Source organism: Macaca mulatta, chromosome 17, assembly GCF_049350105.2.
Source record: "Macaca mulatta isolate MMU2019108-1 chromosome 17, T2T-MMU8v2.0, whole genome shotgun sequence".
Lineage (NCBI taxonomy): Eukaryota > Metazoa > Chordata > Mammalia > Primates > Cercopithecidae > Macaca > Macaca mulatta.
Genome location: NC_133422.1, coordinates 14,423,333 through 14,435,477, shown reverse-complemented (window position 1 = coordinate 14,435,477; position 12,145 = coordinate 14,423,333). Strand labels below are relative to the sequence as shown.

Genomic DNA, 12,145 nt, shown 5'->3' with positions numbered 1-12,145 from the left:
ATCACAGGAGGCCACATCCATAGGAGAAGAGGGAGAGTGCTACATCAATGGAACACCTTGTGGGACAAAAAAATCTGAACAACAGCCTTCAGCCCTAGACCTTCCCTCTGACAGAGCCTACCCAAATGAGAAGGAACCGGAAAATCAACCCTAATAATATGACAAAACAAGGCTTATCAACACTCGCCTCCCCAAATCACACCAGTTCACTAGCAAGGGATCCAAACCTAGAATAAATCCCTGATTTACCCAAAAAAGAATTCAGGAGGTTAGTTATTAAGCTAATCAGGGAGGGACCAAAGAAGGGCAAAGCCCAATTCAAAAAACAAACAGGAAGTGAAGGGAGAAATATTCAAGGAAATAGATAGCTTAAAGGTAAAACAATACAAACATTAGGAAATTTTGAACACACTTTTAGAAATGCAGAATGGTCTGGAAAGTCTCAGCAATAGAATTGAACAAGTAGAAGAAAGAAAAACAGACCTCAAAGACTAGGTCTTCAAATTAACCAATCCAACAAAGATAAAGAACAAATAATAAGAAAATATGAACAAAGCCTCCAAGAAGTCTGGGATTATGTTAAACAAACAAACCTAAGAATAATCAGTGTTCCTGAGGAAGTAGATGATTCTAAAAGCTTGGAAAACCTATTTGGGGGAATAATCAAGGAAAACTTCCCTGGCCTTGCTAGAGACCTAGACATCCAAATACAAGAAGCACAAAGAACACCTGGGAAATTTATCTCAAAAAGATCATTGCCTAAGTGCATTATCCAAAGTTAAGATAAAGGAAAGAATCTTAAGAGCTGTGAGACAGAAGTGTCGGGTAATCTATAAAGGAAAACCTGTCAGATTAACAGCAGATTTCTCAGCAGAAACCCTACAAGCTAGAAGGGATTGGGGCCCTATCTTCAGCTTCCTCAAACAAAACAATTATCAGCCAGGAATTTTGTATCCAATGAAACTAAGCATCATCATATACAAAGAAAAGATACAATCAGTTTCAGACAAGCAAATGCTGAGAGAATTCACCATTACCAAGCCACCACTACAAGAACTGCTAAAAGGAGCTCTAAATCTTGAAACAAATCCTGGAAACACATCAAAACAGAATCTCTTTAAAGCATAAATAACACAGGACCTATAAAACAAAAATACAAGTTAAAAAGCAAAACAAAAAAGAGTACACAGGCAACAAAGAGCATAATGAATGCGATGGTACCTCACATTTCAATACTAACATTGAATGTAAATGACCTAAATGCTCCACTGAAAAGATACAGCACTGAAGAATGGGTAAGAACTCACCAACCAACTATCTGCTGCCTTCAGGAGACTCACCTAACACATAAAGACTCACATAAACTTAAAGTAAAGGGGTGGAAAAAGGCATTTCATGCAAATGGGCACCAAAAACAAGCAGGGGAACTATTCTTATATCAGACAAAACAAACTTTAAAGCAACAGCAGTTAAAAGAGACAAAGAGGAACATTATATAATGGTAAGGGGTCTTGTCCAACAAGAAAATATCACAATCCTAAACATATATCTACCTAACACTGGAGGTCCCAAATTTATAAAACGATTACTAATAGACCTAAGAAATGAGATAGACAGCAACACAATAATAGTGGGGACTTCAATACTCCACTGACAGCACTAGAAAGGTCATCAAGAGAGAAAGTCAACAAAGAAACAATGGATTTAAACTATGCCTTGGGACAAATGGACATAACAGATATATACAGAACATTTCATCCAATGACCACAGAATAAACATTCTATTCAACAGTAATGGAAATTTCTTCAAGATAGACCATATGATAGGCCATAAAACAAGCCTCAATAAATTTAAGAAAATTGAAAGTATATCAAGCACTCTTTCAGACCACAGTGGAATAAAACTGGAAATGAACTACAAAAGGAATCTTCAAAACCATGCAAATACATGGAAATTAAATAACCTGCTCTTGAATGAGCATTGGGTCAAAAATGAAATCAAGATGGAAATTAAAAAATTATTCCAACTGAATGACAATAATGACAGAACCTATCAAAAGCTCTGGGATACAGCTAAGGTGGTGATAAGAGGAATGTTCATAGCCCTAAGCGCCTGCATTAAAAAGTCTGAAAGAGCACAAACACACAATCTAAGATCACACATCAAGGAACTAGAGAAACAAGAACAAACAAAATCCAAACCCAGCAGAAGAAAGGAAATAAACAAGATCAGAGCAGAACTAAATGAAATTAAAACAAACAAACAAAAAAATACAAAAGATAAATGAAAGAAAAAGCTCGTTCTTTGAAAACATAAACAAAATTGATAGACCATTAGCAAGATTAACCATGAAAAGAAGACAGAAAATCCAAATAACATCACTGAGAAAAGATAAAGGAGATATAAAGATCATTCAAGGCTACTATGAACACCTTTACACACATAAACTAGAAAAACTAGAAGATACGGATAAATTCCTGGACAACCCTCCTAGCTTAAATCAGGAAGAATTAGATACCCTGAACAGGCCAATAACAAGCAGTGAGATTGAAACAGTAATTAAAAATTACCAGCAAAACAAAGTCCGGGACCAGATGGATTCACAGCAGAATTCTACCAGACATTCAAAGAATTGGTACCAATCCTTTTGACACTATTCCACAAGACAGAGAAAGAAGAAACCTCCATAAGTCATTCTATGAAGCCAGCATCACCCTAATACGAAAACCAGGAAAGCATACTACCAAAAAAGAAAACTACTGACCACTATCATGATGAATATAGATGCTAAAATCCTTAACAAAATACTAGCTAACCAAATCCAACAACATATCCAAAAGATAATCCACCATGATCGAGTGGGTTTTATACCAGGGATGCAGGAATGGTTTAACATATGCAAGTCAACAGATGTGAAACACCACATAAACAGAATGAAAAGAAAAAAATCACATGATCATCTCAATAGATGCAGAAAAAGCATTCGACAGAATCCAGCATCACTTTATGATTAAAACCCTCAGCAAAATTGGCATACAAGGGACATACCTTAATGTAATAAAAGCCATCTATGATAAACCCACAGCCAACATAATACTGATTGGGGAAGAGTTGAAAGAATTCCCTTTGAGAATGAGAACAAGACTAGGATACCCACTGTCACTACTCCTCTTTAACATAATGCTGGAAGTCCTAGACAGAGCAATAAGACAAGAGAAGTAAATATTGGGCATCCAAATCTGTAAAAAGGAAGTCAAAACCCTAAGGACTCCTCCAGAAAGCTCCTAGAACTGATAAAAGAATAAGTTTCCAGATACAAGATTAACGTACACAAATCAGCAGCTCTTCTATATGCCAACAGCGACCAAGTGGGGAATCAAATCAGAAACTCAACACCTTTTACGATAGCTGCCAAAAAAAAAAATGGTTAGGAATATACCTAACAAAGGAGTTGAAAGACTTCTACAAGGAAAACTACAAAACACTGCTGAAAGAAATAATAAACACAAACAAATGGAAACACATCCCATGCTCATGGATGGGTAGAATCAATATTGTGAAAATGACCATACTGCCAAAAGCAATCTACAGATTCAATACAATCTCCATCAAAATAGCACCATCATTCTTCAGAGTTAGAAAAAACAATTCTAAAATTCATATGGACCAAAAAAGAGCCTGCATTCCCGAAGCAAGACGAAGCAAAAAGAACAAATCTGGAGGCATCACACTACCTGATTTCAAACTATACTGTAAGGCTATAGTCACCAAAACAGCATGGTACTTGTATAAAAATAGGCAAATAGACCACATATCTCATATATATGAGAGAGAGAGAGAGATATATCTCATATGTATTATATATGTATATATATGAGTTATATATATCATATGTATTATATATGTATATATGTGATATATATGAGATATATATGATAGAATTCTACTCAGTCATAAAAAGAAATGAATTAACAGCATATGCATTTACCTGGATGAGATTGGAGACTATTATTCTAAGTGAAGTAACTCAAAAATGGAAAACCAAACATTTTGTGTTCTCACTAATATTTTACATTCTCATAGGAACTAAGCTATGAGGATGCAAAGGCATAAGAATTATACAATGGGGCCTGGCATGGTGGCTCACACCTGTAATCCCAACACTTTGGGAGGCCGAGGCAGGTGGATCATGAGGTCGGGAGATTGAGACCATCCTGTCTAACACGGTAAAACCCTGTCTCTACTAAAAATACAAAAAAAAAAAAAAAAAAAAATTAGCCATGCGTGGTGGCAGGTGCCTGTAGTCCCAGCTACTCAGAAGACTGAGACAGGAGAATGGCGTGAACCTGGGAGGCGGAGCTTACAGTGAGCCGAGATCTCGCCACTGCACTCCAGCCTGGGCAACAGAGCGAGAATCTATCTAAAAAAAAAAAAAAAAGAATTACACAATGGACTAGCGGATTTGAGGGGAAGAGTGGGAGCAGGGATGAGGGATAAAAGACTACAGATATGGTGCAGTGTATACTGCTCGGGTGACAGGTGCACCAAAAGCTCACAAATCACCTCTAAAGCACTTACTCATGCAACCAAATACCACCTGAACCTCAATAACTTATGGAAAAATAAAATTAAAAAAATAAAAACTAAAAAGAAAAAGAAAAAGAAAAAAAAAGCAAAGATGAAGCCAATGACCTAATAGCTTTAATTCAATGCTTCACATACAATGCCATTTGGCTTTTAGTAACTGTAACGGTATAATAGTTATTGTCTTTTATTAACATATAATTATCTCTGTACTGTGTGAAGATGACAGTTGTAATCTTCTATTCATTCTGAGATGCTCACGGACCTCAGTATTCTAACTGGTTATGTGATATCACTGGAATACTTTCATAGTTAGCATCAATATTTGTGACTATGTTGATAGCTAACAGTGGTAGTGTATTTATTACATTTCATATGGTACTTATATATTTAATATTCAAATGGTTCCAAGTTCAGAGGAAGAGCTGGGGAGTGAGATTGTGGAGAGGGTGGTGGAGAGGCTGATATGGTTTGGCTGTGTCTGCACCCAAATCTCATCTTAAATTGTAGCTCCCATAATTTCCATGTGTTGTGAGGGACCCTGTGGGAGATAATTGCATCATGGGGGTGTTTTCCCCTATACTGTTCTAGTGGTAGTGAATAAGTCTCATGAGAGCTGATGGTTTTATAAGGGCAAACGCCTTTTGCTTGGGTCTCATTCTCTCTTTGCCTGCCATCATGTACAACGAGACTTTCGTCTTCTATCGTGATTGTGAGGCCTCCTCAGCCACTTGGCACTGTGAGTTCATTAAATCTCTTTTTCTTTATAAATGACCCAGTTTTGGGTATGTCTTTATCAGCAGCATGAAAATGGACTAATACAGAGGCCAAGGGGAGAATTGGGTGGTCCATCAAGCCAGTGTTCCCAGATTGAGGACTCTTTGAGCCAGCCTGTGTGGCAGTCATTCCAAAGATGATTTGAACCAACCTACTATGCTTCTTTGGCTGAAGCCTGTCCTGAATGGCCCAAGTTACCAATACACACCACTGCTTTCTAGAGCAGGTCCTTGTTATTCTAGGGTATCAATTCCTGATTTCTCCAGAGCATTGTTGTCATTGCAACTTTCATCATTGCCATAGAACTGTCAGGTAAAACTGATATTGGCCCAGCCACCACCAGAGCATGGACTACTGTCACTGCAGAGGCTCATGGCTATGTATTTCGCCAGCACACAGGGCCTCTCCTCCCAGTGTTCTGGCCTCTGCACTCTCACAGCTGGTGGGCCTCATTGGGTACCATGTCATGTGTTGCCTCTCTTCAGTGCAGGGCTCAGACCAAGCCTGCCACTTGCTTTACCGGTGGTATATTTTAGCACCGTCCTCCAAGCCCAAGGCCACTAAAGTGGGGCACAGCCTACAGGTCCTAGTTATGCTAGAAGGAGACACATCATTTTCCCCATCTCCCTCTTTTTAAAAAGCCTCTCTTTCCTGTTGTAGTGACCACTTACACTTTCCTTATTACCCCTGTAAGATGGGCTTCCCTCCTTTCAAAAACTTGTCACCTCACACAAATATATAATGCATTTTCAGGGTCTCTACTGGAACTCTGGGCCATATGTTACTAGTGAGTTATGATACTGTGATCGTTGTGATAGCCTAGAGAATAGCTAGTGATCCAGTGTGCAATATGCAGCTAGGAGTCAGGGAACTAAGTCAACGTTATTGCCCTTGAAGGCCTTAATTGAACTTGAGACTTTGAACTCACGAGTTTTGTGTTTGTAGCAAATAGGATCTGATTTCTGTGTCAACGTAAAGTTTGTCCAGTTCTTAAAACTTTTAAGATCATTTGATAAAAATGAGCTGAAATGGAAGCTCAATTTGTTTTCTGTGTAATAGATCATGTTCAAGGCTTTTTTTTCCCCAGTACAGCTTGAAAACCACCTGACAGTAATTAAATTATTCTAACATCTCACTCCCACCTCCCACACACATTTTCCCCTTTTGTTTTGTTATTTGGTGGGGTGTGCAATTATCTTCTTTTGAGAAACAAGCACAGCCACCCACAACTACACATGTTAGCTGTGATTCTGAACTTGTGGCAATGGGAAGGAGGCATCCTTTCCCTTTTTCTCACAGGTTGTAAACTGGTTATTCACATTTTCTTTGATGAGAATTTTAAGCACTGAGCCCTGTCTTCATAAACGCATGCAGCAGATGGTTAGGAATATTGTGTGATAAGGAAAGCTGGCCAGTTTCTTCGGTTATTTTCACCTCCTGAACGTATTCCAAAGAAATGCAATGGCATATTTTAGGGTGTGTCTGTACAAAGCCTCTTTCCTTAAGTATGAATATAATTTGCTAGTGTGTTCCCCTTAAGATGGATTCCTTTGGGGGATGTCTCCGTTGTAAGTGATCTTGTAGCATTTTCATATAAAATTAGACTTACGTTGAAAGCTCTCCTGGGTGTTGCTGCCTAGGAATTAACCCAGCTGTTCTTCTCTGCACTCAGGGAGACTGTGAGGTAGGAGGCAATGAAGCACGATATTTAGATGACTCCTAATGACCTTCATGTGTACTCTCTGTGTGGTGAGATCATCCGCATGGAGGAGGATAGAAGTTTCCAGGTCACCCTGGAGTCGGTTGCTCTGTGAACTGACTCCACCATTTACCAGCTTGGGGGCTTCAGGCATGTTTCGTAGACTCCATATGCTTTTGTAAAATGGGAATAGCATTAATACCACCTGGGGTTATTGTGTGATGCAAAAGACGTTGGTGCAGGTGAAACTGTTTTTTTCATAAAAGAGCTCAATAAAAGCTCATGAAGCCAGCGGATCAGTGATAGAGAAATAGAAGCATGCATCTGGTTGTTATGCACAAGTACTTTCTGCTGCAAAGACATTTCAAAGACATTCCTTTAAGGAGAGTCTCTTGCTAGCTTGTAAGACCCTAGAGGGCCTCAGCCCCACTAACAATGTTTCCCGCTCTTATATTCCTTCCTTGTATGCTCCCTTGTTTCTGACTGTTGCTTCCAGAGAACATGCAGATTAATAAATTGACTCCGAAGTTGTAGTTTCAGGGAAGACAAGTAACAGGCCTTTGGGGTCAGAAGAGAGCTCCCAGTGGGTATGACGGTGGTAGCTACAGCAGCAGTGAACCTCCAGGGCAGTAGTGGGATACAGTCCCGACTAGATAACGGATCACCCACTATTTTGGATTATCTCAAATATTGGTTAATTCAGTAATCAGTGGGTGAAGATAATAAGCTATTTTACTACATCATCGCTATCTCATTAGCATACCCAGCTTCTGTATGTTTGTGGGGATTGTTTTTCTTTTTTAAAGACATCCAGGCCTCCTCATCTCATGATTTTTCTTTATATTTATATCATTTATCATACACGATTTTTAGGATTCTTTGTTTAGATTCCTCCACTCACCACTTATATAGATGTATATGTACATCTATAGCTACAAGCTACAACTTTATGGATATGGTTTAAATTACTTGCAAAGATAATGTCCCTGAAGTTAGTCTGAATATCTGAATGCAATTTTAGATGTTCTCTGGTAAATTCATTTTTAATTGTATAGACACTTCATCTCCCCAGTCCAATGGCCATACATATGGATTTTTACATTTAAAATGTTTGGATCAATTCTCTTTAACTTTGGAAAGGTGGTAATAATATATCCATCAAAACATCAATATTAGAGAGAAAGGGTCAGTTGCTTTAACAAAAGGCAGAGTGATTTAGAGGTAATAAACCAGATACCTTTTCTGGTGTAGATAATGGTCAATCAGCTCATGCAAATATAAATTGAAAGAAAAATAAAGTCATGGACATGGAGGAAGTTAAAAGTTTTTATTCCTACTGACAACTCCGGCTTTACAAGTGTTTGGAAATAGTCCACTTCTTTTTGTTTGTTTGTTTTTGTTTTTGTTTTTTTGAGTGTAAGGGATTCCACATTCCCCTTGTCTTTGAATCAGTAATGGTGTTTCGAAGTCCACTGTTAAAAGGCAGATGGCCTTTGCATTGTAAAACCTTTTGAGTTAATGGAGTTGAGGGAGATGGAGGAAGACCTCAGTGGTCCTGGACTAGACATTCTCGAGGATCTGAGGAGTGGGGCTGATCTAGAATTCTAAGGTTACATTGCCTGACAGGGTAGCCACTAGCCAAATGTGGCTACTTGAATTATTTAAACAAAATAAACAAATTTAATAATTTAAGATGAAATAAAATAAATTCCGTTGTGGTAGCTAGTGACTTTCAAGAGCTAAATAGACACACTTGGCTAGCAGTTGTCATATTGTACAGTACAGAGATGGACCATTTCTCTTTGCAGAAAGTTTGAACAGCACTGCTCTAGGGATTGTCCTAAGGAGTCACGGAGCATAGGTTAGTGTGAAGCAAGAGTCTCTCCGAAAGGAAAGAACCGGTGAGATACAGGTATTATTGGCTAAGATAAACAGAAACCAAGGCCCGGGTGTTTATATAAGCAGAGGCAGAGTAAGAGGTTAGCCATGTAGCTGAGGCGGGCAGGTAGCTATTGCAACAACTGGCAAGTGTTGCAACCTAACCTGTTCACTAGGGTTCTGAGGCATGGCCGGTCCAGCTATCAGAATACCTGTAAACTGACCTGGCATGGTGAAAACAAAGGGCCCCCATGGTCATTTCTAACGCTGTGATCTGAAGCCAGCCTGAGATAGAACTATGGACCCAGAGACCAAAGTTGGGTCATGCATGCGGCGGATCATTACTTGGAAAATTCACCGATAAAGATGTGAGCAAAACTCATGGAAATTGGTTGGAGGAGAAGCATCTGGACAATGGACCAGTCCTCAGACAAGAGTACACACATATCTGGCCCTGATTTTGCCTACTTCATAATTTTTTCCTTTCTTTCTTTCTTTCCTGCCTGCCTACCTGCCTGCTTTTCCTTCTTTCTTTCCTTCCTTCCTTCCTTCCTTCCTTCCTTCCTTCCTTCCTTCCCTCGCTCCCTCCTTTCTTTTTCCTTCCTTCCTTCCTTCCTTCCTTCCTTCCTTCCTTCCCTCCCTCCCTCCCTCCCTCCCTCCCTCCTTTCTTTCTTTCTTTCTTTCTTTCTTTCTTTCTTTCTTTCTTTCTTTCTTTCTTTCTTTCTTTCTTTCTTTCTTTCTCTCTCTCTCTCTCTTTCTTTCTTTCTTCTTTCTCTTTCTTCCTTTCTCTCTCTTTCTCTCTCTCTCTTTCTCTCTTTCTTTTCTTCTGAGATGGACTTTTGCTCCTGTTGCCCAGGCTGGAGTGCAATGGTGTGATCTCTGACTCACTGCTACGTCTGCCTCCTGGGTTCAAGCCATTCTCCTGCCTCAGCCTCCCAAGTTGCTGGGATTACAGGTGCCTGCCACTATGCCCCGCTAATTTTTTGTATTTTTAGTAGAGACAAGGTTTCACTATGTTGGCCAGGCTGGTCTTGAACTCCTGGCCTCAGGTGATCCATCTGCCTTGGCCTCCTAAAGTGCCGGGATAACAGGCATGAGCCACTGTGCCCGGTCGCCTACTTCATAATTGTATCTAGTCCTGGTTCAAGGTAGGATGGAAAAAGATTAGATCCTTCCTTAAGATCATCATATAATGTCTTTGATTAGATGACAATTTTTCAGAACTTTTGGAAGCATTTTTCTTTCTTTATATTCATGCTATCTCACTCATTCATTCAACAAATATACATTGACTGCCTATTACATGTCATGGGATACAGCAGAAAATAGGAAAACTCCTGCTTTCAAAAAGGTTATACTTTAGTGGAAGGAAACAGACAATAAACTGACAAATAATTGGTAAAATATACATTTCATGTTACCATCTGATAGATATTTACTATTATGCATACATATATATACATATATTTATATATTCTATGCAGTCATGTGCCACACATTTCTGTCAATGATGAACTGCATCTCTGTGGTCCCATAAGCTTATAATACCATATTTCAACCATGCCTTTTCTATGTGTAGATATGTTTAGACACACAAATACTTACCATTGTGTTACAGTTGCCTACAGTGTTCAGCACAGTAACATGCTATACAGTTATACAGGTTTCTAGCCTAGGATCAACAGTCCATACCATACAGCCTAAGTATGTAGTAAGCTATCCCATCTAGCATTGTGTAGGTACACACTTCGATCTTCCCATACTGATGAAATTGCTTAACAATGCATTCTTCAGAATGTGTCCCTGTCATTAAGTGGTACATGACTGTATAATATATAACATATTATATACTATATTATACAAACACATATAACACAATATATTTAATATTTATTAAATATTAATGATATATTAATTATAAATATAAATATTAATAAATATTACATGAATTTATTACATATTATATATAATGTATTATATATAATATAATAACTGTTGTGGAGAGTAATGAAGCAGGAGAGGAGACTGGGAGTGTTGTGAGTTTAAGCAGTCATAGAAGGCATAGTGGTCATGAAAGACCTCAGTAAAGGTGAAATGTTGGCAAAGACCTGAAGGAGGCGAAGGGACAGTCTATGCAGATTCCAGAGGGAAATGAGTTCTAAGTAGAGGGAATAGCTGGGTGGGAGGCTAGCTTATGTGGGGAACAGAAGGAGGCTGCCTGGCTGGAGCAGAGTGAGGAGGGTGAAGTTGGCTGAATATGAGTAAAGATCATGTCTTGTGTTCGTAGGTCCATAGGAACATCACCTTTTGGTGAAGAAAGCCCTTTAGAGGATTTTGAGCAGGGGTTGATATGACCTGATTTACACTGAAAAAGAATCACCTTAGTTGTGTTTTGGGAATATTATACATATAAACAAAGATGATAACAGAGAGACCTGTTAAAGATGATTGCAAAAATTCAAGGAGTGTTGATAATGGCTTGGAACACAGTGGTAACAGTAAGGCAACATTCTCAAACATTTTGTCGTAGAACATGTTATAGTACTAACAATTCCTGGGGACCTAACAATTTTTTGTTTATGTAGACTATATCTATTAATGTTTACCATATTAGAAGTTAACATACATTTATTTAATTCATCTATAAATGATAATACTAAATCTATAACATATTAGCTTATTATTATGAGAAATAAACATATTTTCCCAAGGAAAAAGTTAGTGAGAATAGTGGCATTGCTTTAGAACTTTGCAAATCTCTTTAATGTTTGGCCTAATAGAAGATAGTTGGATTCTTATATCTGCTAGTGCATTCAATCTGTTGTAATATGCTGTTTGGTTTGAAGTCTATGAAGAATACTTACTCTTAAGAAATATGTCCTTGGAAAAGGGAGGAGTTTTTAGATAATAATAGATATTCTTCTTTGATATTCTACCAAAACTTAAAAGTAATAGTTCTTCAAGGTTAATTGCAACATGGAATCTGAAATTATATCAGTGAACTTGTTGTTATGATGTTATGCTAAAATCCATTAAGCTGTCTTGTACTGTGAATACACTTTTACCTATAACTAATTTGATAGCGTCATGAACTTGTCATATCAGTTTACTGAGTTATGAGATTTTCCAAATGTTGACACATTGTATTGTACAGTATAAAAATATCACATTCACTAATATCATCACAAATCTCATCAAAATTTTTT

General features: G+C 38.2%; 1 long non-coding RNA gene across 1 annotated transcript in view; it reads left to right on the top strand.

The window, feature by feature from the left end:
- Positions 1 to 12,145, top strand: part of LOC114673561 (uncharacterized) — a 617,687-nt gene that overhangs the window by 187,835 nt on the left and 417,707 nt on the right. The window lies entirely within an intron of this gene.